Consider the following 26,511-nt stretch of genomic DNA (forward strand, 5'->3'; position numbering starts at 1 on the left):
TTAAATATGCTCAAAATAGCTGAGGGCCACATCAAGAAAGAAAAGGGTCCAATTCTTCTTATAGATGGTGCCTCCAGAAAAAAAGTCAGGCAATAATGGTTCTAAAAAAAGGTTGAACCCTAAGAGAAGCATCAATAAAAAAAAGAAAATCTCCAGACCCGGTACTTGTTTCCATTGTGGCAAACATGGCCACTGGAAGAGGAATTGCAAGAATTTTTTTGCAAATGTAAAGTAGGATGCAAGAGTTGCATCAAAAGGTATGTTTATGTTACATGCAAGTTTATCTTTAAATTCTTCAAATTCAAATTTATGGGTATTGGATACCGACTGTGGTTCTTATATTTGCAAATCTTGCATGGACTACAGAAAATTAGAAGTTTGAGGAAAGATGACTTCGAGCTTTATGGCGCTGGAGGAGAGTCCATCCAGGCTGAAGCTATTGGAACCTACTACTTGGAGTTGCCTTCGGAAGGGCTCCTGAAATTAGAAAATTGTTATTATATGCCCAAAATTATTAGAAATGTAATTTTCATTTCTTTGTTGTTAAAGAAAGGTTTTGAGATTAATGGAAGGGCAATGGTTGCTCTATTTCTTTTTCTAATAAGCTTCTTTGCAATGGCATTATGGAAAATGGTCTTCTAGTTTTATTACTTAATGACAATGTCTTTCATGTTAATGAAAGTAATAAAAGAAAGAGAGAGGATGTGAATAACATCCTTCTTTGGCATTGCCGACTAGGTCATATTAGTGAGTCAAGAATACACAAGTTATACAAAGAAGAGTTCTTTGATCCTTATGATTTTAAATCATTAGAAACTTGTGAATCTTGTCTTATGAAAAAAATGACCAAGTCTCCATTCACAGGACATGGAGAAAGGGCAAGAGAATTGTTAGGACTTGTGCATATAGATGTATGTGGTCCTATGACAACTCCAGCTAGAGGTGGATACTCTTACTTCATCACATTCACTGATGATTTATCAAGGTTCGGATATGTGTATCTTATGAAACATAAATATGAAGCTTTTGATAAGTTTAAAGAGTATCAAAGTATGGTTGAAAAACAAACTGGAAAGTGTATTAAAATCCTTCGATCAGATCGAGGAAGTGAATACCTTTCTAGTGAGTTTTTAAATCATCTTAAGGAAAAGGGTATTCTCTCTGAATGGACACCTTCGTATACACCACAATTAAATGATGTAGCTGAACGGAGGAATCCTACTCTATTGATATGGTACGGTTCATGATGTGCTTTACAGATCTTCCTATTTCTTTCTAGGGTTTTGCCCTAGAGACTGCTGCACTTGTATTAAACAGGGTACCTTCTAAGTCTGTACCTAGTACTCCATATGAGATATGGAGAGAAAAAAAGCCAAATCTTAAGTATTTAAAGATATGAGGTTGTCAAACTTATGTCAAACGAAATTTTGGATACAAGCTAAGTGCTAGATCAGATAAGTGTATATTTATAGGTTATCCTAAAGATAATATATGATACATTTTCTATCATCCTACCGAACAAAAAGTCTTTGTAGGTAGGCATGCCACTTTCATGGAGAAAGAGTTTTTCCTTGAAAAGTGCAAAGATAGAAGAATTGAACTGGAAGAAGTTCAAGACCTACAAATGGAGACACAAGATATTTCTCAACCAGATGTACCCATAGATAAGGTACAACAACAACACATCTCCTCTCCAAAAGTCGGATAGAGTGCAAAAAGCACCTGAAAGGTATGGGTTTATCATTGAGAATGATGAAGCCCGCATCATTGAGAACGATAATCCTTTGACTTATTCTGAAGCTATCATGAGTAGGGACTCTCACAAATGGCTAGAAGCCATGAAGTTCGAAGTAGACTCAATGTACACCAACCAAGTATGGACTTTGGTTGATGCACCAGAAGGTGTAAACCCTATAGGTTACAAGTGGGTCTATAAGAAAAAGATTGGAGCAGATGGCCAAGTAGAAACCTACAAGGCTAGATTGGCGGCAAAAGGTTTCAGGCAAAAGCAAGAAATTGACTATGATGAAATTTTTTTACCAGTTGTCATGCTTAAATCTATTCAAATTTGGCTTGCAATAACTGCATACTATGATTATGAGTCTGGCAGATGGATGTCAAAACCGCCTTCTTTAATGATCATCTTAAGGAAGAGGTTTACAAGACTCAACCAGAAGTTTTTGTCTCAAGTGGGAGAGCAAATCAAGTATGAAAGCTTAAGAGATCCATTTATGGATTAAAGCAAGCATCGAGGAGTTGGAACATCTATTTTGATACAACAGTCAAAGAGTTTGGTTTTACCAAAAATGTGGATGAACCATGTGTGTATAAGAAGACTAGTGGGAGTGCCATTGTCTTCTTAATTATGTATGTAGATGATATACTGATTATTGAAAATGACGTTCCTATATTACAATCGGTAAAGACTTGGCTATCAAAAAGCTTTTCCATTAAAGACTTAGGAGAAGCATCCTATATACTTGGTATATGAAAGAATAGATGCCCTATAAGCCAATCGCAATATGTATTGCGAAGGATTTTCTTTTGATTTTCGAAATCATATACATGATATTTAAATATGAATAAAGGCATTATGTTTTATCATATGCTGTTGATTATATTTGTGATAAACCCCTTAGATTAGGGCAATGGTTTTGAGGCTATGATGAGATCATACTAGTGAGACCTAAAACCCTAATTTTAAATATTCTCAGTCATTGGTACATTGAGTCGGGGATCAATATTTACTGAAAAGACTGGCACATCTTATGTATGCTCGATACAGAGGGTGATTGATCTCACAATCACTTGTATGGAGACAGTAATATAAAGATGTGGGTGCTCATTAGAAGAATGAGTACACTGAATTGACCTACAAAGAGAAATCTTATGAAGTCTTACTTACATGTCAAAAGATGATTCTCTTAGTGGGAGTTGTGCAACTGATCCTTTGATCTGAGATCACCATAGTATCTTATGCACATAAATCCATATTTTGGTTTCCACTCATTCATGACAATAAGTTATGTACGAGGTCTTTGTTAGCATCCCTCATATGCCATGAAAATTTTGAAATAATTTTCAGATTGCAGTGGAAAAATATATGCAGGATCCGTTCATCGCATGAACGTGTTTTAAAACTTTTTTGTTTGTATATAGATTAAAATTAAATTATTTTAAACCATTTTAAAATCATTAAGAAGATCAGATCTTCATCTTGTGTGGGTAGATGGTCTCCGCAAATCTGATTTACGTGGTATTTGATCAAGGCTCAGTAGAAGCCGCACACGCGTCCGGCCTCTATGGGTATCCACACGAAGTAATGAGTCGATCGAAGCCTTTGGATCTCCCCGGGGTGCTAGCTCCCTTGCAGAAAAGGCTATTGATGGTTGAATCCTTTCTTCCTGCAGCAATCAATACTTGGTTGCTTTCTTTTGAGGATGAAGAAGAGGAGGAAGAAAAATAAAAAGAAGCATACACTTGCAGCCTTTTATTTTTGGTGGAAGAAGGAAAGGAAAAAAAAATGCACACGCCTCCTTTCTCTTCCTTTGTGTTGGCGGATGAGAACCCAAAAGTGGAGAGGGCTTCTCACGGCACAAAGAAAGAAGAGAGGAGGAGAGGTACGGCTCAATAAATTGGGATGAATCAATCCATGCGGCAACCCCCTTTTATTATGGTTTAAGATAAAGTTGGAGCTCCTAAAATTTAGGAGCTCCATCTTTGTCCATTATTCAAGAGGAGGGGCGTGGGCCCCTCCTCCTTTTCATCCCGTGAAATGCCAAGGGAGGGGTGTACGCCCTTCCCTCCTTATTTTACATCATGCATGCCTCCACTTGATCTAATCAAGTGGAGGTTAGGGGCTTAATCTTAGGTGGTTTAGTCCCTTTCAAAAGGACTAGGTGCACCCTTTCTTTCATTCCAAATCCTAATCCAATTAGGATTTAATTGAACAAATACTCCATTGAACTCTTCAATCCTAATCCAATTAGGAGTCTTTTAATTAATTAGATTAAAATTAAAATTAATTAGGACTTAAGAAAATCCTAATCTAATCAGGACTTGTTCAAATTTCAGCCCTAAGACAATTAGGACTTTAGAAATCCTATTCCAAGTAGGACTCTAATTTAATTTGAAATCCTAATCCAATTGGAACTTCATGAATCCCACTCCAAGTAGGACTCATGATCAAGTCCAATTAATTAAATCCAATTAATTAAATTAAATTACAATCCGATTGCAATTGTTCCTTCTTCTAACCACTAACTATTAGCAGGGTTTTCATTTATCAATCTAATTGATTATTTGTGATTTCTAATCACATTCAACCATCGGATCGGTCATTACCTCTAATGTGTGTGATCCCATAGGTTCTATTCTGACTGGTAGTGAGAAATATTGCAATCTCTATTACAATATCATTGAAAACTCCTTTCAATGGGTTGAAACAATTCCAACTCAACTCACCAGGGATTATCGACCATCAATATGATCCCTGTGAGTCTCACCATCCACCAGTGACACCTAGCAGCATGTAGTGGCCACCCAGCAGAATAGAATGATGAACCTCTAGGTGCAGTTATCGTATGATACAGTCCTTCTATCATGGATCCCTACAGACCAGAGGTCATGGATAACTTGTCAAACCCCGTCGTCTGTCATATGTCTAGATTTGTTCGACTTGAGTTCAAGAGTAGAAAACTCTTTTTCACTATATATTCTGCCTTGGCCAAGGTCTTAGAATTCAGTCTAATAAATCACATAGGATCACTCCTCATCTATCAAGGTCGATAGATTCCATGTAAGTGCATACCCTACTCCTATAGTGAACCTACTGCAGCCAATCTACACAAAAGGGACCCATATAACTAGAGACCATGTATATGTGCAGTCAAACTACAATAACCTCACTGTGAATAGCCGAAGTACCGCAGGTCAAAGGACCAGTCACACTACTGCAACATCAAGCAAGTCACTGACGAGTGGTTAGACATCCAAGTAACTTCTTGTCTTGGTCACGCTCAGTATCCTTGTTCTCTAACAAGCACCTGCACTATCACTTCAGTGTCTCTACACTGTGGACTCGAGTCTCGTCCATCCATAAGGAAAGCGATCTGTGCACTGATCGGATCGATCACCGTCCTCGTGATGATCCATTGATCAGGAGCATTTAGAAATTAATCACCAATGATACATGGCTCAAATTCTCAACTCTTGAGAATATGTATCATCATCTTATTAATTTCTTGGACGATTCATAGACACATAAACAATATGAATGAAAAGATGCCCATTTATTATTCAATAATAATAAAGTACAAATTTATGTCCCAGAATAAATAATGTATCTGCCAGATTGGCTTCTAGGGCATACATCTAACAGTCTTCTAGATACGGTGGATTGTGTACGAAGGTTATAAGTAGGTCAACAAGAAAATAATCACTTCTAGTAAGAGAAGATCGCATCCTATTTATTCTAATCATATGATAATTTAGGAAGCCTTTGATCAAAGCACAATAAAAATTAGAAATAATTTCTAATGTTTCATTATTCGAAATATCATTAGAAGATTGAGAAATATAAGAATATAAAATTAAGTTTGATATATATTCATACTCATATACATATTCGGGATGCAGTTTGATGAAAGGATTGAATTGCACGGTAACTTGCCACTGAAGGATATTTTTGGTATTTCCACCAAACTCCATATTTTTCGGATAGACATGACACGTTGCTAGACGTCAATCTTGTCTTATAGATTTGATCGAATTAAAGAGTTTAATTCGATCACCAATTAGAAAGAATTCTAATTGTTAAGTTCGGGTTCGCGCAGTTTGGACTTAAATCGATTAGAAGAGTTCTAATCAAGTTGGGTCAACTCGCACTCACACCTATTGCTGGCTAAGTATGGAACCCAATGGGTCACACACAAGAAAACTTATCAAGGGTCTAATTGGATTATATCATGTTTGCAAGATAAATATCCTAGCAGGTGTTGCAAACCCTAGCTCCTGATTCAAATTAAATTCGAATCTGATTCTTAGATTAGGTTGATCTAATATGATTAGATCATGACCTAACATACAAATAGTGTCTCCACACTTTGAGAGCAAATACCACTATAGCAAGTTCCAAATCATGTGTAGGGTAATTCAATTCATGGGGTCTAAGTTGTTGGGAAATATATGCAATTACCTTTCCTTGTTGCATCAACACACACCCCAACCCTTTGTGGGAAGCATCACTGTAAACCACATAACCTCCTTCACTAGAAGGCAGGGCAAGCATAGGAGCAGTGGTCAACCTACTCTTTAATTCATCCATGCTTTTCTGACATTCAGCAGTCCATTCAAATTTTATATTCTTTCTAAACAGTTTGGTCATTGGGGAGGCAATGATTGAAAAGTTCTCAATAAATCTTCGGTAGTAACCGGCTAAACCCAAAAAACTTCTTACCTCTGTCTGACTAGTGGGTGATTCCCAGTTCACAATAGCATCCACTTTCTGTGGATCCACCAATACACCCTCTGCTGAAATCACATGACCAAGGAACCCCACTTTATCCAGTCAAAACTCACTTTTACTCAACTTAGCATACAACTGTTTCTCTCGAAGCACCTGCAACACAATCCTCAAGTGTTCTCTGTGTTCTACTTCATCTTGGGAGTATACTAATATGTCATCAATAAACACAATCACAAATTTATCCAAGTACTGCTGAAATACTTGATTCATCAAACTCATAAAAGATGCTGGAGCATTTGTTAGACCAAACGGCATCACTAGAAATTCATAGTGACCATACCGGGTCCTGAAAGCTGTCTTTGATACATCCTCATTTTTAATCTTAAGCTGATGATATCCTGATCTGAGATCTATCTTTGAAAATACTCTAGCTCCTTGGAGCTAATCAAACAAATCATCTATACGAGGCAATGGATAATTATTTTGGATGGTTACTTTATTAATCTGTCTATAATCAATACACAACCTCATAGTACCATCTTTCTTTTTAACAAACGACACCGAGGCTCCCCAAGGTGAAATACTTGGTTTAATAAAACCCTTATCAAGCAATTCTTGCAACTGAGTCTTAAGCTCCCTTAATTCAACTGGAGCCATTCTATAAGGTGCCCTGGATATAGGTCTGGTATCTGCAATCAGATCAATACCAAACTCTATTGCCCTATCTGGTGGCAGCCCTGGAAGTTCTTCTGGAAAAATGTCTGGGTACTCACAGACCACTGGAATATCTGCTAAGTTCAGCTTACCAGTCTCTGTATTCACCACACAGGCTAGATATGCATCATACCCTTTTCTAAGGGATCTATTTGCCACTAAAGCTGAAATAATACATGAGGGAAGCACTCGGCGTTCACCTGAAAAATATATCTCCCTGCCATCTAACATGTGAAAGTTTACTTCCTTCCTAAAACAATCTACTTTGGCTCGATGTGCAGCTAACCAATCCATACCCAAAATAGCATCAAAATCATGCATATCTAAAGGTGTCAAGTTTGCTACCAACTCATGTTCACCTACCCGTACTGAACAATTTTGGTACACATGCTCTACTTTAAATGGCTCCCCCACTGGTATAGACACCATCAAACTACAGTCTAATAGACTCAAATTTTTATCAGTATGCATAGCAAACGCTGGTGATAGATATGAATGTGTAGACCCGGGGTCAATCAATATGTATGCATCATGATCAAATATAGATATTGTACCTGTCACCACATCAGGAGTAGCCTGAGCCTCTTGTCTTGTCATGGCAAGCACTCTGGCCTCAGCTCTTGATCGGCCCTGCACAGTGTTCTGCCTACTCATGCTAGTCTCCACTCTATTTGTTGGTGTACTAGCATTATAATTACTGCGCTTCACTGAAAGTCCTTGCGAGATAAAAGACCTTGGTGGAGGACCACTATCCTGAACATTCCTAGGGCAATCTCTTTTCCGATGGCCCATTTGGCCACACCGGAAACATCCCTAGAACCCTTCTCTACACCTTCCACGGTGTAACTTTCCACAAGTCCTACACCGAGGAATCTAACTGACTGAGGTAGTTATTGGGCTAACTCCCCTATTCGAGCTATCCTGATTCTCCCTTCCTCCAGTAACTCTACTTTCTGCTGGCTGTGGTACAACTCTTTGTTCTGGTCTCCTTGGTACAGGACTAGTAAAAGCAAATGAATCTCTACTTGACTCTCCTGGCATCCTAAAATTTTGATTAGGCTGCCCAACCACAAAAGTCTTCCTTGGTGGCTGATGACTCCCTCCACCTAAGGATAAACTTTGTGCACTCCTCTTGAACCTCTTCTGCCTCTGCCCATAAAACTCCCTTTCAATCTCTTCTGCTCTGATAGCCCCTTCTATCAATTCTGAGAAATTATTATAGTCATGTATTCTTGTTTTGGCCCTGATATCAAGCCTCAATCCATCTTGGAATAATCTACACTTTTCTTTTTCTTCTGCTACAAAAGCTGGAGCAAACTGAGACAATTCACTAAACCTCGCTTCATAATCAGCTACAGTCATATTCTCTTGGGTCAAATTCAGAAATTCCCTTCTCTTCTGGTCTCGGTACATAGTGGAGTAATACTGCTGATAAAATTCTCTTCTGAAATCAGTCCAAGAAATTACAGATTCCTGCGACTGCCTTTCAACATATGACCTCCGCCAATTTCGGGCCCGGCCCTCTAACAGAAAGGTGGCAACACTCAACTTCTGCTCATCAGTACTTTTCATTAATGTGAACACCCTTTCCAACTTTTGAAACCAATTTCCTGCTTGTATTGGGTCAGTAGTACCCTGAAATTCTGTTGCCCTTAGCTTTATAGCCCTCTCATAACTCTTTTCTATCTCAGCACCACTAGGCTAAAAATTAGGAGTAGATGCGACAGCAACTGTGATAGCTTGAGTAAGTACTCCTATCAAATCTGATAACCCAGGAATATGTGCCTGTGCTGGTACATTAGGTGGAGAATCATGCACATGCTCATGAACTGGTGATACCTCTGCCTCCACTCTTGGGGCAGAAGATGAAACACTGGGTGAAGTCCTATCAGATTGGCCATCCCTATCAACTTTTCTTGGTCTACCTCGACCTCTACTTCTAACTGGTGGTCGTTCTCCACCAGAACCTAATCTTGTCTATACCAAATCCCTACATCACAAAATGGAAATGATCAGACCGACTGAAAATAACTTTATGATGCATATGCCCATGCAATCTAATAACCTGGCTCTGATACCAACCGCTGTGGGATCCCTTCCCACAGTAGGTTAGTCGGGTACAGTACCGAGCAGAGTTTCTACTAGCAGCTTGTGCCGCGGTTCACAAGTTACTATTAAAAACTTGTCAATTACTATATCCAACCAACCAACCAATAAAAATTCACACATCCTAAACCTGTCAGTTTAATTAATTTAACTCACTTTAATCATAACTAAAAGCAACCCAAGCTTACATTTATAACTTAAAGTCTACTATACATTGCTCAAAATATAACAAACTTTACATCTGTCTCAAGTTACTATACATTCACACCCCACCTATATGCATAATACAAAGGTTTTTCCTTTCACTCAGAGGGGCATGGCCAACCTTCTATGACAAACTTCTAGGATGATGCTGATGCGGTACCTTTATAATGTTATGACTCTGCCGATCTGCAAAAATTTACAGAAAAAGAGAGGGATGAGAACTAAGTCCCAGTGAGTGGATAATCTATTAACCATGAGAAAATAAGAAGTTTCAGCTGTGATACTTATTTACATACATTAAATATAACGTGTTTATGCCACATATGAAACATTTGCATTTGATTTTAAAGCACCTAGATTTCAACCCCATAAGAAATCTGTTATTTGCCAATAGTACTACAACTAGCAGGAAATAAAGCTGTTGCTTTAAAATAAAGCATTAATAAAATCGCCATGCTCAAGTCATTTTTTTGGACCGTAGAGTCCACTTTTCTTCCCTGAGGAATTTGATACATAGAACATTCACATAGGTTCTAAAATCATTATGCTTAAAAATAATACATTTGTTGCTCAGTCATATGTATACATAGCTTAAATATTGAAAATCATGGCTCCCACGAGCCCTACTGCCGGTCACTCGCATGAGGCACCATTCTCATGAGTAGCCCGACAGTCCTATGCATGGTGCTACTACTACGCCCTCCCGGTGTCCCAACTCTGCCCTACTGGCACATATCATTACTACACCCTCCCGGCGTCCCATTTCTGCCCTACTAGGCACATATCATAGCTACGCCCTCCCGGCGTCCCATCTCTGCCCTACTGGGCGCATATCATAAACTCTGATATGATGTATCTAAGATAAAAGTGCAAATATTAGTTACTGTGACAAGGTTGGAGTCGACTCTAGAGTACAGGGGTCAACTCCAGAATAGCTTGGAGTCAAACTAAAATGACTCTTTTGGCCGTGATAAGGGATTTTAAATGGTTCAATCACTTTGGATTAATCCATTCCCAAACAAGTTCATAAACTTACGAATCAACAAACATGAATTTAAAGTATTTTCAAGCATAGCATATATTTTCCAAATCAGATAATTTATCCACTGATAGAAAGCAATTTAATTATGAGAATTAATACTTCTTATTTTCATTCTGTAGCATATTCATTCTGAATTTGGAGACATCATTCATTTCTCTGGAATTACAAAATAAACTACCATAGTTAAGAAGAAAACCACTCACCTTGTGATGGCTAATGCACCACCCTAGTGCTTGATACTCCCGGCACACTTTCGGGACTCTCTTCTCCTCCTAAACAATTAAAAGAGTCGATCAAAATTATAACCTATATGATGCAACATGATTATGCATGTTCCAAAAAGAAATCCAACACCCTCATCTCAACTTTCTGATTTTTACCTTGCTTGTCTTGTTTTAGGATAAATAAAACCTCTCAATTCTCAAAGGTTTCCAAGCTTTTATCCCCCTCTTTGATACCCTAGGTTAGGACTAGAAAACCTTCTATATCATCTATAAATTTTCAGCTGCCAAACAACTACTTAACATCAAAAATAAATTAGAATTCAATTTCCCTATTTTCATCTTGTTTGTTCTATTTTCGAGCCAATTAAACCTCTTAACTCCCGGAGGTTCTTAAACAATCAATTCCACCTATTAGGCTCTGTGTTAGGACTAGGAAATCCCTAACACAACCTACAAACTTTCAGCTTTAAACAACAATTTAATCACCTAAAACACAATGAAATCCTATCGCTTCATTCTGCAGAATTTCAGACTGCTTTCAACAACTTCGGAAGCATAGTTCAAATCCTTTTTCATACCTAAAAATTCATCTAAAATAACTAAAATCTTCCTTTATCACCCTCCTATGTGGGAATACAATTAGAATCACTAAAAAGTTTGGAAAACTCACCTGAAATTCGCTGGGAAGCCTGGGTGCACCAGAATTTCTATATTTCTGTTCAGCAGCCCAACGGCAAGTTGCTCTTCCTCTTTACTTTAAACCTTCTTCCACAAATTCTTTGAATTCCCCAAGTAGCTCTCTCTCTTCCCTAGCTTTCTCTCTCCCTCCCTGGAGCTTTTCCTGGCCTGACTTGGGCTGGCACCTACAACCAACAACTAAACTTTTCCTAACGGTTGAACAGCAGCAGCACAAGTTGCTGCCTGCTGAAAACATGCTAGACACCCCCCCCCCTCTTGACACGTTAGCTTCCTAGATATCTAACGTGTCAAAAGAGTGGTTCCCAGGGCTTTTAAAAACTAGGTTTCAGGCCACGTCATGCTTCCTACTTTTTACAGAAATTTTGGACAAATCTAGGTCTGCAGTTTTATGTAATGATAGGCTTCCGAGGGACTCAACTAACTTGTTTTGTTCCAGGCTGTAGGCTAATCCATTTGAGCTGAAATTTCAACAGTAAATCCCTCACTCAATGTAGACTATGTGTTTAAAATTTTACTTAGATTCATCGACTATATCCAGAGTTATTGCACTCTCAATCTGTGGAACTGTAAAATTTTCTGTAACAACTGAAATTCCGACCTATTTGAATTGATTTTGAATCAAACTTCCTGGGAAATTTCCATCCAATTTGCATCACAAAATTTTTGATATTCCCTCACCTTTCATGTGCATTCGGATTCTCATAATAAACTAGGTTAAAATCATGAAAATGCTTAATAACTAGTAAAAAATTACTTAAGCTACCCTAACACTGTTTCAGGGCGTTACACCCCCAATGCAACGTGCCCACTGTATCCAGCCGGGACAAATCAACGCCGAAAAAATCTTAGCAGCTCTACTATGGTGGAAGACCTCTAAACTTAATATTAGATAATCTAGTTTTAGTGATTCCAACTTTGAGCTCTTCATAGGTGGTAATCGATCAATTGGCCAGATAAGCAGGTAGAAGGCTTCCCTTACTCAAAGAATAAGGTTCTAATTAAGTAACCACCTTTAATGCTTTCCTAGACACCAATTAGATCAATTAATCAAATATGGCCAGCTCAATGTATCACTCACTCTCGACTGATTGAGGAGATTTTAGGTCTCGATTAGGGTTTACATCTTATGTAAATATGAAACTCCTTTCATATGTTATGCGCTTACATCTTATATAAATGGCATATTTGTTTAGGTTTACGCCCTATGTAAATATAAAATCCTTTCATATGTTATGTGTTTACATCTTATGCAAATGACATATTAGTTTAGGTTTACATCTTATGTAAATGACCTAACCTATTTGGGTTTTTTTTACATCCCATGTAAAGATTGCTTAACATTTATATATATACATCTCATGCATATACAATTTCCTTTTAAGCATTGGCCTAAACAATATTACCCTTTAATTATCATGAATCCATAATTTGATCATATCTTATTCATCTCATGCATATATAATTTTCCTTTTAAGCATTGGCCTAAACAATATTATCCTTTAATTATCATGAATCCATAATTTGATCATATCTTATTCATCTCACGCATATATAAACAGAAAAATATATTTTTATGATCATGAATCCATGATTGATTCTTATCACATGCATCTCATGCATAAAATTTTTGATCTGATAATTTTAATTTTAATCATGCTACCAATTGAATCTCTAATCATGCAAGACATGATTTTTAATTATTTCAATCTTATTGTAATTTAAAATCTACATGCAAGATCATAAGAATAAAAATCAGCATGCTGAAATTTCTGAAAACTAAAATTTCAGCATGCAGAAAATTTCAGCAAGCATGAATATTAAAATCCAGATCTAATTTAATCCTAATCAAGCCTCTCAATTTTAATCTTAATCCCTTAAACACGGCTCTGATACCACTGTCGGGTTACCCCTGCACGCATTGCGACGATCGCAGCGGAAAGACACGTGCGGGGTCGTTCATCTCATGAACGTCCCCAGGAACATAGATTTTAAAAAAAATTCGGAGTTCTCTAACTCAGAAGATTATAAAATCTAAAGGATAGATTAAAATTAATTACTTGATTAATTTTCAGATCTACAAAAATAATTGTAAAGATTAAATCTTTACCTTTGAGCGGGTAGATCTTCACCGCTATCTGATGACCGTGGAAATTGGGTTCGTTTGAAGCCGCACAAGCGTCTGGCCTCTACGGGTATCCACACGAAGATCTGGATCGATCAAGGTTATGATCTCACCGGAGTGCTAGCTCTCTTTCAGGGATCCCTCTTTGATGGTTGGAACTCCTCCAAGCAATCAACTCTTGATTGCTTCCAAGAGGAAGAAGAAGGAGAAGGAAGAAACACTTTCTTGCCTTTCCTTTACCATGGATGAAGAAGGAGGGAAGAGAGGAACACCTTCCTCTCTTTATTTTCTTCCATGTAGCTGACCAAGAGGAGGAATAAGACTCCATGCTTGCTACCTCTCTTTGTGCCTTGCGGATGGAAGAAGAAGAAGGGAGAGATGGAGGCTGCTCGCCTAAAAAGAGCCACCAAGAATAATCCCAAGGGGGGCTGCCCCCCTTTTTATTCTTTTTCTTTGAAGCCCTAGGCGTGGACTCCTCCTAGAAGTTAGGAGGAGCCGCACCAAAGTTTGGCCAAAATGGCTCTCGCGACCTGAGCATCCGGGGCACGAGTCCCGTCCATCCGGGACGCGCATCCCGGCCATCCGGGATGCGGATCCCGGGAGCATCCAAGGAAGGGAGGGGAAAGAGCCCCTCCCTTCTAATCCTAATCAAATTAGGATTTAGGTGGTCCTTGGTTCATTGAATCCTAATCTAAGTAGGACCCAATTAGTCTCCCTATTTGATTCACATGAATCCTAATTTAATTAGGAGTCATCTTTATCTATTGGACCAAAATTAATTAGGACTCTAGGAATCCTAATCCAATTAGGACTCATGATTTTAGTCCTAATCCAATTAGGACTTTTAGGAATCCTACTCCAAGTAGGACTCTAACAATTTGAAGTCCTAATCTAATTAGAACTCTAGGAGTCCTACTTCAAGAAGGACTCTTGAACCTTATCAAATAAGATCGAGTTCAATTAATTAAGTCCAATTGATTCAATCAAATTGCAATCCAATTGCAATTAATTCCTTCTTCAACTCACTAACTCTTAGTGGGTTAAGCCAATTATCAATCAAATTGACAATTATAAACTATTGTGATTCCAAATCATAATCCAACCATTAGATCAATCAGATCCTCTATTGTGTGTAACCCCATAGGTTCTATTCTATCTGGTAGTGAGATATATTGTGATTCCTATCACAATATTATTGAAACTCCTTTCAATGGGTTGGAACAATTCCAACTCTTCTCATTCGGGTTCACTGATCATCAAGTGAATGCCTCTAAGTCTCACAATCTACCAGTGACACTTAGCAGCATGTAGTGGCAACCTAGCAGAATGGAATAGATGAACCTCTTGGTGCAGTTAGCGTATGATACAGTCCCTCTATCGTGGATCTCGACAGAATGGAGGTCATGGATAACTCGTCAATCCCCATCATCTGTCATATGTAAAATTTATTCGACGCTAGTTCGATATTGGAAAACTCTTTTTCCAAAAACTACCTTGGCCAAGGATTTACGACTCAGTCTCATAAATCACATAGAATCTCTCCTAATCTATCAAGGTCGATAGATTTCATCTAGATGCACCCCTACTCCTGCAATGAACCTACCGCAGCCAATCTGCACCACAAGGACCCAAATGGATAGGGCCCATGTTTATGTGCTCATCAAACTACAGCAACCTCACTGTGAATAGTCGAAGCATCGCAGGTCAGAGGACCAGTTATATAACTGCAGCATCAAGTAAGTCACTAACGAGTGGATAGACATCCAAGCGACTACTTGCTTTGGTCACGCTCAGTACCCTTGTTCTCTAACAAGCACTTGCACAATCACTTCAGTATCCCCACACTATGGACTCAAGACTCGTTTATCTGACTAAGTGATCTGTGCACTAATCTCGGCGGATCGATCACCGTCCCTCGTTATGGATCCATCGATGAGGAGCAATTCAGGAATTAATCACCAATGACACATGCCTCAAATTCTCAACTCTTGAGAATATGCGTCATAATCTTATTAATTTCTTGGACGATTCATGGACACATAAGAACATGAATGAAAAGAAAGCCCATCCTAATAAATTCATTATTAGGTCAAGTATATATTTATATCCCAGAACAAAATAATGCATCAGCCAAATTGGCTTCTAGGGCATACTTCTAACATGTGACCCATTGGGTTCCATACTTAGCTAGCAATAGGTATGAGTGTGAGTTGACCCAACTTGATTAGAACTCTTCTAATCGATTTAAATCCAAACTGCGCGAACCTAAACTTAACGATCAAACCTATAAGACAAGATTGACGTCTAGCAACGTGTCATGTTTACCCGAAAAATATGAAATTTGGTGGAAATATCAAAAATATCCTTCAATGGCAAGTTACCGCGCAATTCAATCCTTTAATCAAACTACATCCCGAATATGTATATGAGTATGAATATATGTCAAACTCAATTTCATATTCATATATATTTCTCAATCTTCTAATGATAATTCGAATAATGAAATATTTGAAACTCTTTCTAATTTTCATTGTGCTTTGATCAAAGGCTCCCTGAATTATCATATGACTAGAATAAATAGGATGCGATCCTCTCTTACTAGAAGTGATTAATTCCTTATTGACCTACTCATAACCTTCGTACACAATCCACCATATCCAGAAGACCAGACGGAAAGGGCAGAGCAGGAGCGGGAACTAATCTGGCAGCAGCTCTCTCAGCCAACCCATAGGTTGAAAGCTCGTACACAACTTATTGTCATGAATGAGTGGAAACCAAAATATGGATTTATCTGCACAAGATACTATGGTGATCTCAGGTCAAAGGATCAGTTGCACAACTCCCACTAAGAGAGTCATCTTTTGACATGTAAGTAAGACTTCATAAGATTTCTCTTTGTAGGTCAATTCAGTGAACTCATTCCTCTAATGAGCACCCACATCTTTGTATTAGTGTCTCCACAGAAGTGATTGTGAGATCACCCTCTGCATCGAGCATACATAAGATGTGTCAATCTTTCCGGTAAACATTGATCCCTGACTCAATGTACCAATGATTGGAAATATTTAAGATTAGAGTTTTAGGATTTTAGGTCTCACTAGTATGATCTCATCATAGCCTCAAAATCATTGCCCTAATCTAAAGAGTTTATCGCAAATATAATCAACAGCATATGATAAAACACAATGTCTTTATTCATATTTAAATGTCATGTACATGATTTAAAAAATCAAAAGAAAATCCTTCGCAATACATATTGCGATTGGCTTGTAGGGCAACTATTCTTTCAACCTGCCCACTGTGTCCAGCCGAGACAAATCAACATCGGAAAGACCTTAGCAGCTCTACTACGGTAGAAGACCTATGGACTTAATATTGCATAATCATGTCTTAGTGTTTGCAACCTTGAGCTCTTCATAAGAGGTAATCAAGCAATTGGCTAGGTAAGCAGGTGGGAGGCTCCCCTTACTCGGAGAGTAAGCTCCTAATTAAGAAACCACCCTTTAGGCTTTCCTAGACACCAATTAGATTAATTAATCTAGTATAACTAGCTCATTTTGATTCACTCTCGACTGATTGAGGAGGTTTTGATTTAGGTCTCTCTCGATCGACTATCCACATCTCATGCAAATATATTTTCTACCCGCTATGCATAAACATAATCATAAACATCCAGGCATAATATCAAAAATAAATTTAACTGGTGATGATCATGAATCCAGGATGGGGTCATTTTACAAGCACATGCACGTCAATTGGTTAGATCGTCTTCAACTCTTGACTTGATCTTGATCCCCTAGATACAATTGTGATCAACTCCTTGATCCATCTTCAATCAACCCTTGGTCTCGATCCACGCAAATCATACTTGTAGAGGCATGCACCGATCAACCATTGACGTGCAACACACATCACATATTACATCCCAGATAAAAATTAAAAATAAAAGAATAAATTATAACTCTTTTTCATTAGACACGTAGGTCTCTAATACATGAATTTAAGATGCACGCAGGCATCTGAAAATTAAAATTACATGCCATCACATAGCATCACAGAACATCACAGAATATTTCAGCACATTCAAAAGGGTTCATCCATGATCATCACCATTCGCATCTCATGCATAAATAATATTTTCAGATCTGTAATTTGTTGGGAACCCGCCCATGCTGCACAAAATTAAAAAAAAAATTTAGATGGCAGCGGAAGAGGCATGTGCGGGATCGACGTTCATCTCATGAACATTGTTCAAAAACCGTTCGTAGATAGATTAGGATTAAAAACTTTTAATAACATTAGAAAGATCAGATCTTTACCTTGTGCGGGTAGATGATCATCGCAAACTGAAGTTCGTGGTTTTGGAAGAAGGCTCGCTTGAAGCCGCACAAGTGTCCGGCCTCTACGGGTATCCACACGAAGCAAAAATCGATCCTAGCTTCTTTGTCTCCCCGGAGTGCTAGCTACCTTGCAGAGACAACTTTAATGGCTGATGTCCTCTCTTTGAATCAACCCTTGATTGTGCTTGGGAGGAAGAAGAAGAAGGATGAAGAAGAAAGAGGCTCTAGGGAGAAGAACCAAAAGGCTAGTTGCTGCCTTTGCTTTCCCTGCGTTGGCACCATGAAGGAAGACCAAGAGGAGGTCCACACCTCCTCTTCTTTTTCCTTTGCTGATGGCGGCTGAAAACCAAGAGGGAGAGGGAGGCTCACGGCTGAAAAGAGGAGAGAATCCAATACCCTAGGTCTTGGTTCAATATCTCCTTATAAAGGCATATGGAGCTCCTACCTTTTAGGAGCTTCATTGTTTTCCTTTTTAGGAGCCAAGAGGAGGGGCGCACGCCCCTCTTCCTCTCCCTTTGATTTCGGCCAACCCCTCCCTCCTAACCCTTCATCATGCATGTCCCCACTTGATCTAATCAAGTGGTGCGTGGGGCAGAACACTAGGTGGTTCAATCCTCTTCCAAAGAGGATTGGGTGCACTTGTTTTCCTTCAAATCCTAATCCAATTAGGATTTGATTGAACCATGACTCAATTGAACCCTTCAATCCTAATCAAATTAGGAGTTATCATAGTTCATTAGATTAATAATTAATTAAGACTTAAGAAATCCTAATCTAATTAGGATTTGTTCAATTTTAGTCCTAATCTAATTAGGACTCTAATTTGAATCCGAAGTCCTAATCTAATTAGGACTTCTAGGAATCCTATTCTAAGTAGGAATCCAAATTGAATTCAAAATCCTAATTCAATTAGGATTGTAGGAATCTTACTCCAAGTAGGACTCCCAGTTCTAATCCAATTAGGACTCCAGAAATTCTACTCCAAGTAGGATTCGTGTTTAAGTCCAATTAATCAACTTCCATTGTTTCTTCTTCAACTGATTATCAATCAAATTGATTACTCATGATTCATAAACACAATTCAACCATCGGATCGATCAATACCTCTAGTGTGTGTGACCCCATAGGTTCTATTCTGACTGGTAGTGAGATATATTGCGATCTCTATCACAATATTATTGAAAACTCTTTTCAATGGGTTGGAACAGTTCCAACTCAACTCATCAGGGTTTATCGATCATCGAGATATTCCCTGTGAGTCTCACCATCCACGTCCACCGAAGACAAGAAAGAATTGGGCAGTGTGCTAGGGACTAGGGAGGAGTACAAGGAGGGGACCAGTGACACCTAGCAGCATGTAGTGGCTATCCAGCAGAATGGAATGATGAACCTTTAGGTGCAGTTATCATATGATACAGTCCTTCTATCGTAGATCTCTACAGGACGGAGGTCATGGACAACTCGTCAAACCCCATCGTCTGTCATATGTCAAGATTTATTCGACTTAAGCTCGAGAGTGGAAAACTCTTTCTCCACGGTACAATCTGCCCCGACTGAGGTCTTACAAACTCAGTCTTATAAATCACATAGGATCTCTTCTTATCTATCAAGGTCAATAGATTCTATATAGGTGCATATCCTACTCCTATAGTGAACCTATTGCAGCCAATCTACACTGCATGGACCCGTATGTCTAGAGACCATGTATACGTGCAGTCAAACTACAATAACCTCACTGTGAGTAGCCGAAGCACCGCAGGTCAAAGGACCAGTCACACTACTGCAACATCAAACAAGTCACTGACGAGTGGATAGATATCCAAGTGACTTCTTATCTTGGTCACGCTCAGTACCCTTGTTCTTTAACAAGCACCTGCACTATTACTTCAGTGTCGCCACATCGTGGACTTGAGTCTTGTCCATCCACAAGAAAAGCAATGTGTGCACTGATCTCATCGGATCGATCACCGTCTTCGTGATGATCCATTGATCATGAGCATTTTAGAAATTAATCACCAATGATGCATGGCTCAAATTCTTAACTCTTAAGAATATGCATCATCATCTTATTAATTCTTGGACGATTCATAGACACATAAACAATATGAATGAAAAAGATGCCTTTTATTTATTCAATAATAAATAGTCAAGTACAAATTTATGTTCTAGAATTAATAATGTGTCAGCCAGATTGGCTTCTAGGGCATACATCTAACAATCTCCTACTTACACTAAAGCCAATTAGTCATATATCTAAGTTCCATCTTCTCAAGGTGGGCTTCAGTCTTTTGTTGACTCAGCTGCTTAGTGAACGAGTCCGCCACATTGTCCGCGGAGTCTACTCTCTGCACCTCAACATATTTCTTCTCAACGTAGTCGCGTATGACGTGATAGCACCGCTCTATGTGCTTCGACTTCTGATGAGACCTTGGTTTCTTAGCAAGAGCTATGGCGTCATTATTATCACAGTAGAGTGTTATGGCATCTAATATCATCACATCCAACTCTGCAATGAATTTCTTGAACCAGAAGCCTTCCTTAGCAGCTTCAGAGGCGGCGATGTATTCAGCTTCCATAGTAGAGTCAGCAATGATCGGTTGTTTAGAACTCTTCCAATTTACCGTACCACCATTGCACAAGAACACATATCCAGACATAGATTTTCTATCATCGACATCCGTCATGAAGTCTGAATCCGTGTATCCTTTTACCTTTAATTCTGATGCTCTTCCAAAGACCAAGAACAAATTTTTAGTTCTTCTTAAGTACTTAAGAATGTTCTTCACAGCAGTCCAGTGCTCCTCGCCTGGATTTGACTGATATCTGCTAGTGACACTCACTGCAAGTGCTATATCAGGTCGTGTACACAGCATGGCATACATGAGGCTTCCTATTGCTGAAGCATATGGAATCTTGCTCATGCATTGAATCTCTTTAGATGTTGGGGCACATCTTCTTTGGAGAGATGAATTCCATGCCTAAGGGGTAAGAAACCCCTTTTTGGAGTTTTACATGCTGAACCTTTTCAGCACTTCCTCTATGTACATCTTCTGTGACAGGCCAAGCATCCTTTTAGATCTATCTCTATAGACCTTTATCCCCAAAATATAGGATGCTTTCCCAAGGTCTTTCATGAAGAATTCCTTAGACAACCAAATCTTGACCTAAGTCAGTATGGGAATATCAATCCCAATTTGAAGGGTATCATCCACGTACTATACGAGGAATGCAATAGCCCTCCCACTAACCTTCTTATAAACACGTGGTTCCTACTCGTTCTTAATGAAATCAAATGATTTGATTACATCGTTGAAACGAGTGTTCCAACTCCGAGATACTTGCTTTTGTCTATGGATGGACCTTTGCAGCTTACATACTTTGTGATCACCATCATAATATCATGATATGCTGTAACAGCAAGCAATATTTGAATGTACTTCAACAATGCTACAGGTGAAAAGTATCCTTATAATCAGTGCTTTCGCACTGACTATAATCTTTCGCCACTAGCTTTGCCTTATAGGTCTCTACCTAGCCATCCGAACTTAATTTTCTCTTATAGATCCATTTACACCCATTAGGTACTATAACTTCTGATGGATCTACCAAAGTTCAGACTTGGTTGGAATGCATGGAGTCCATCTCTGACTTCATCGCTTCCAGCCATCTCTTGGAATCGATGTCTAACATCACCTCGTTGTAGGTATTGGGATCCTTACCTTGATCCCTATCTCCCATGAGAAACACTTCCTCTATGAGGTGGAGGAGGTACTACATGTACTGACTTAATATAAATAGGTTCTATAGGAACAATGGCTCGTTGCTCTTTAGAGACTTTCTCTTCAAGCTCAATTTTTCTCCCACTGTCTCTATCAAGGATAAACTATTTTCCATGAAGATAGCATGTAGGCCCACAAACACTTTGTGATCCTTTGGGATGAAAAGTCGTATCCTAATGACTCTTTAGGATATCCTATAAAACGAGCATTAATTATCCTATCCTCTATCTTGTCCGCCTGTTGTCGCTTGAGTTGAGTTGGACATCCCCAAATCTTGAGATAACCAAGACTCGGCTTCTTACCATGTCATATCTCATATGGTGTGGTAGGAACGGACTTTAGAAAAAACTCTATTCATTAAGTAAATAGCTGAAAATAGGGCATCTATCTAAAGAAACAAGGGTAAATCAGTGAAGCTCATCATGGACCGAACCATATCCAATAGAGTCCGATTCCTCCTCTCTGACACTCCGTTGAGCTGAGGTGTACCAGGAGAAGTCCATTATGAAACTATACCATTCTCATTGAGATAATCACGGAACTCTCCACTAAGGTATTTACCTCCTCGATCTGATCGAAGAACCTTAATGAGTTTTTCTATTTTTTTTCTACTTCATATCTCAACTCTTTGAACCTTTCAAAAGTTTCAGATTTGTGTATCATACACATATCCATACCGTGAGTTATCATCGGTAAATGAAGTAAAAATTACAACCCCTAGCCTGTACATCGAATGGGCCACACACATTAGTGTGTACTAGGGTAAGTATTTCAGTGGACCTCCCTGTGTCCTACAAAGGATAATTTGGCCATCTTTCCTTGAAGGTAGAATTCACAAATCGAATATGACTCGAAAGTCAATGAGCCCAAAATCTCATATTTCTCCAATTTGTTTATTCTGTCTTCTCCTATATGGCCAAGCCTGAGGTGCCACAAATACTTTAGATTTATCTCATTTCTAGATCTATTAGATCCTATGGTATTTACTGTTTGTTCAAATACATTCACAGATACATCCATATTTATGTGATAGAGACTGTCAATCATAAAACCACGTTGAACCAATTTATTTCTCAAATAAATGGAATAGTAGTCTTATAAAAATCTTTCTATGCTAAATAAGATACAGAAATCAAATTTCTGCTAGCAATAAGTAACAGTCCCTAAGTATCCTAAGCATATCTGACATACCTTATGAAGGTCTGTCATCCTTCATGTTCTTTATGCTTCCCATGTATGTAGGACAGTTCCTCTTCCATTGGCCGTCCATGATGCAATGGAAACATTTTTTCTTGCAATTGGCCTTTTTCTTGGAACTTCCTTACTTGGCGTTTTCTCGGTCTTCTGTTTCTTCGCAGGCTTATTCTTCTTCCAGATAGACTCTCTCTTGGAAGTAGAATCCAACTCGACAGCGAGTACGATGCCCCTTGAATTCTTCAAGGTCCCTAAGGTAGTTACCAATTTATTTAACAATTCTATTTTTGGTGCATACAATCTTGTTCATATGGTAGTCTACTAGAAACTGTTCATATGAATCTAGAAGGGATTGCAGGATCAGATCTATTTGCAATTCCTTATGCATGGTTATTCCGAGCTTCTCAAGCTCCTCTAGGTCCTTGATCATAGTCAAACAGTGATCATGGACAGACTGCCCCTCGCGCATCTTTCCCTTGAAGAGCCTCTTGGATACTTCAAAATATGCTGCGCGACTCTGATCACCATACAACTCTTGCAGGTGATTTAATATGTCCCTGACAGTCTTCATGTTCTCATGCTGGCATTGTAATTCATTGGACATGGATGCCATTGTATAGCACCTAACTTTATTGTCATTGTTCGTCCACTTGGCATGCGTCTTACGCTGATCAGTGATCGGACAGATTGGTAACATGGAGATTCCATGGTCTAGCACATACCCTAATTTCTCACAATTCAAAACTATTTTTGAAATTTGCTGAGCCAGTTTTTATAATTGGGTTTGGTCAAACGGTTGTTCTATAGGATATGAGTTAAAAGTCTAGAAGCTGACTTTATAATCCTCAGAGAGTAAAGATTCTAGTTAGAATTTTGTACTTGATCCTAATTTGTTCTAGGATCTTTTAGAACAAATGTACTTCCCACTATTTTCTCGAATCCTTTACACTCTCCTGGTAGGAAAACGGAAATCCTTCGTGACTAGGGTTTCTAGTGGGTACTGCGGTCCCACCGATTTATATGCCACCTCACCTAACAGTTATTGGTGATACATAAATGGATGAGTGTACAACTATTGTACAATGCTTCTCAAGCATGTTGCAGTGCTACTTGGTCTCTAAGCCATGAAGACCTCACCTAACAGTTATTGGTCCCATTCCTTAGTTAAATCAGACCCACCGTATAACCGTAGAAATAAAGTCGTCATTGGGTCCTCACCTAACAGTTATTGGTGCCCAACCCCACCTTTACCCCTACAACATCTCATGTCTATAGAGAGGTTCAGCCCCCCGATGCAACTTGCCCACTATGTCCAGCCGAGACAAGTCAACACCAGAAAGACCTTAGCAGCTCTACTACGGTGGAAGACCTATGGACTTAATATTGGTTAATGATGTCTTAGTGTTTGCAACTTGAGCTCTTCATAAGAGATAATCGAACAATTGGCTAGGTAAGCAGGTGGGAGGCTCCCCTTACTCAGAGAGTAAGGTCCTAATTAAGTAACCACCTTTAATGCTTTCCTAGACACCAATTAGATCAATAAATCTAATATGACTCGCTCATGTTGGTTCACTCTTGACTTGATTGAGGAGGTTTTAGTTTAGGTCTCATTGGAATTGCTCTACTAGTTTGCATCATATGTAAACTTATCTACCCCACTCACATTCGCATCTGTTGCCCAGTAGATACAACCCAAGAGGGGGGGTGAATTGGGTCTTTTAAAACTTTTATGCTACTTCTAAAACTTTTTGATTTACTATGCTAAGTTGTATAGATGCACAGTGAAAGTTAAACTTAGCAAGGGTTTGATGTATAGACTTCGACTTGATTAAATATGCTTGCAACTAAAGGATGTGCGGATAAGAATTAAGCAAGCAATTTATCTAAGTAAGTAAGTGTGTTAGTTAGACAATAACTAGAGGCATTACAAACACAAAGGACATATAGTGGTTCGGTGCACCCCAGCACCTACATCCACTCCCCAAGACCTCTTGGGAATTTCACTATAATCCTACCGATTACAGCCGGTTGTTTTACAAGCTCACAATCCAACTTGTTGTTTTACGAGCGCACAACGAACTCGGTCGGTTTTCCCTGGCTCACCGACTAGAACCTCCCCGATTGTTTTTCCGGGATCACAATCAAACCCTTACACGTTGGTTTTACCCTCGGCTCACCAACAAACCTATCACCGTTGGTTTTCCCTTTGGCTCACCAACAAACCTTAACACCGTTGGTTTTTCTTTGGCTCACCAACAAACCTTAACCCCTTGATTCAATCCCTTGATTGAATCAAGTTACAAGATATTAAAACAAAGTATAAAACAAAACAAAGCTTCTTAAACAAGCAAATATGACAATATAAACAAATAGAGTAAAGAGAAGCCCTCAAACGAGTTTTGAAGATGGAGGAGCTCGGCTTCTTCTTTACTTGATCCTCCTCTGATTTGGCATGAAGTAGAGGATCCCCGAGGCAGCACACTGATGGAGAGGAAGCTTTGGGATTCACTTGGAAGCTCTTCTTCTCTCTATTTCTCTTTGGATGGCCCTTTTTGTGCTTATGGGAGATTTCCCTTGTAATCTCTTTCCTAAATGTTTTCTCCCACTTCCATCAGTTCTCCCCTAGCTCTCTTCTTGTTTTTATAGCTTTAGATGGCGTGGAAACAAGAATATAGCCGTTAGAGACAAAAATAGAGCCGTTGGACACAGTCTGCACTTCCTGACAATATTACCGTTGGGATTGGAGTCGACTCGCGCGATCAGGAGTCGACTCGCCTGTTGCAGGAGTCGGCTCGTGCTTTACTGGAGACGACTCGGCCACTGTTCCAAATTTGAATTAAAGTGCATGCCTTGACTGGGAGTCGACTCGTCTTAACCTGGAGTCGACTCGCCAACTTCTGGAGCTGACTTGGCAATTTCGGAGTCGGCTCATCCACTGAAGTCCGTGGATCCAATTTTGAATTTGATCCACTCGAGTCGACTCGACTGTCCTGGGAGTCGACTCGAATCTCAGAGCCCGAACTCCCGATCCTCTGTCTTTTGGCTCATCCAGTCTTGGAGTCGACTCGAACTTCCTCGGAGTCGACTCGGCTCTCAGTTTCTGAAAGTTGGTCTTCTCCCTTTTGACGTGAAGCTATCGTGGAGTCGACTCGAGCTGTCTGGGAGTCGACTCGAATCTCAGAGGCAGTAACTTGATCTTCTGTCTGTTGATGGTCGCGCAGTCTCGGAGTCGACTCGTGCAATGCGGGAGTCGACTCGAATCTCAGACCCGAAAACTGCTTTCTGACTTTTCTGCCTGTGACTCCTAGGAGTCGACTCATACTTCCCCGGAGTCGACTCATACTTCTCCGGAGTCGACTCGAATTCCACTGGAGTCGACTCGAAGACTGTTCTTTTGAATTTTTCTTTTGATTTTACTCCTCCAATTTGAATCCTTTGAACTTTAAACTTGGGCCAATAAATTGTAGCTTTCTTCCAACTTGAGAGCTTTTGAGGCCTTCTTGTGTTCTTCCAACTTGCTATGTTCCTTGCAAAATAAATATCTTTCTCCTTGCAACATAAACATTAGTATCTATACTTCAAGGTTTTGTGATCATCAAAATCAATCTATGAATCAATCTT

The 26,511-nt window shown here is 39.1% G+C and overlaps 1 long non-coding RNA gene across 1 annotated transcript; it reads right to left on the reverse strand.

Annotated features, from left to right (window-relative positions):
• Positions 1-8,978: 8,978 nt before the first annotated feature.
• LOC149753711 (uncharacterized) lies at positions 8,979-11,703 on the reverse strand. The gene is made up of 3 exons (XR_016400419.1): positions 11,427-11,703; positions 10,736-10,804; positions 8,979-9,676 (listed from the first exon to the last, which is right to left on the reverse strand). It is a non-coding gene; the product is annotated as an uncharacterized LOC149753711 (long non-coding RNA).
• Between the last annotated feature and the right edge of the window lie 14,808 nt (positions 11,704-26,511).

The sequence above is a fragment of the Phoenix dactylifera genome, chromosome 4 (assembly GCF_051530095.1).
Source record: "Phoenix dactylifera cultivar Ajwa chromosome 4, Ajwa_hap1_PhDact_Kaust_v1.1, whole genome shotgun sequence".
Lineage (NCBI taxonomy): Eukaryota > Viridiplantae > Streptophyta > Magnoliopsida > Arecales > Arecaceae > Phoenix > Phoenix dactylifera.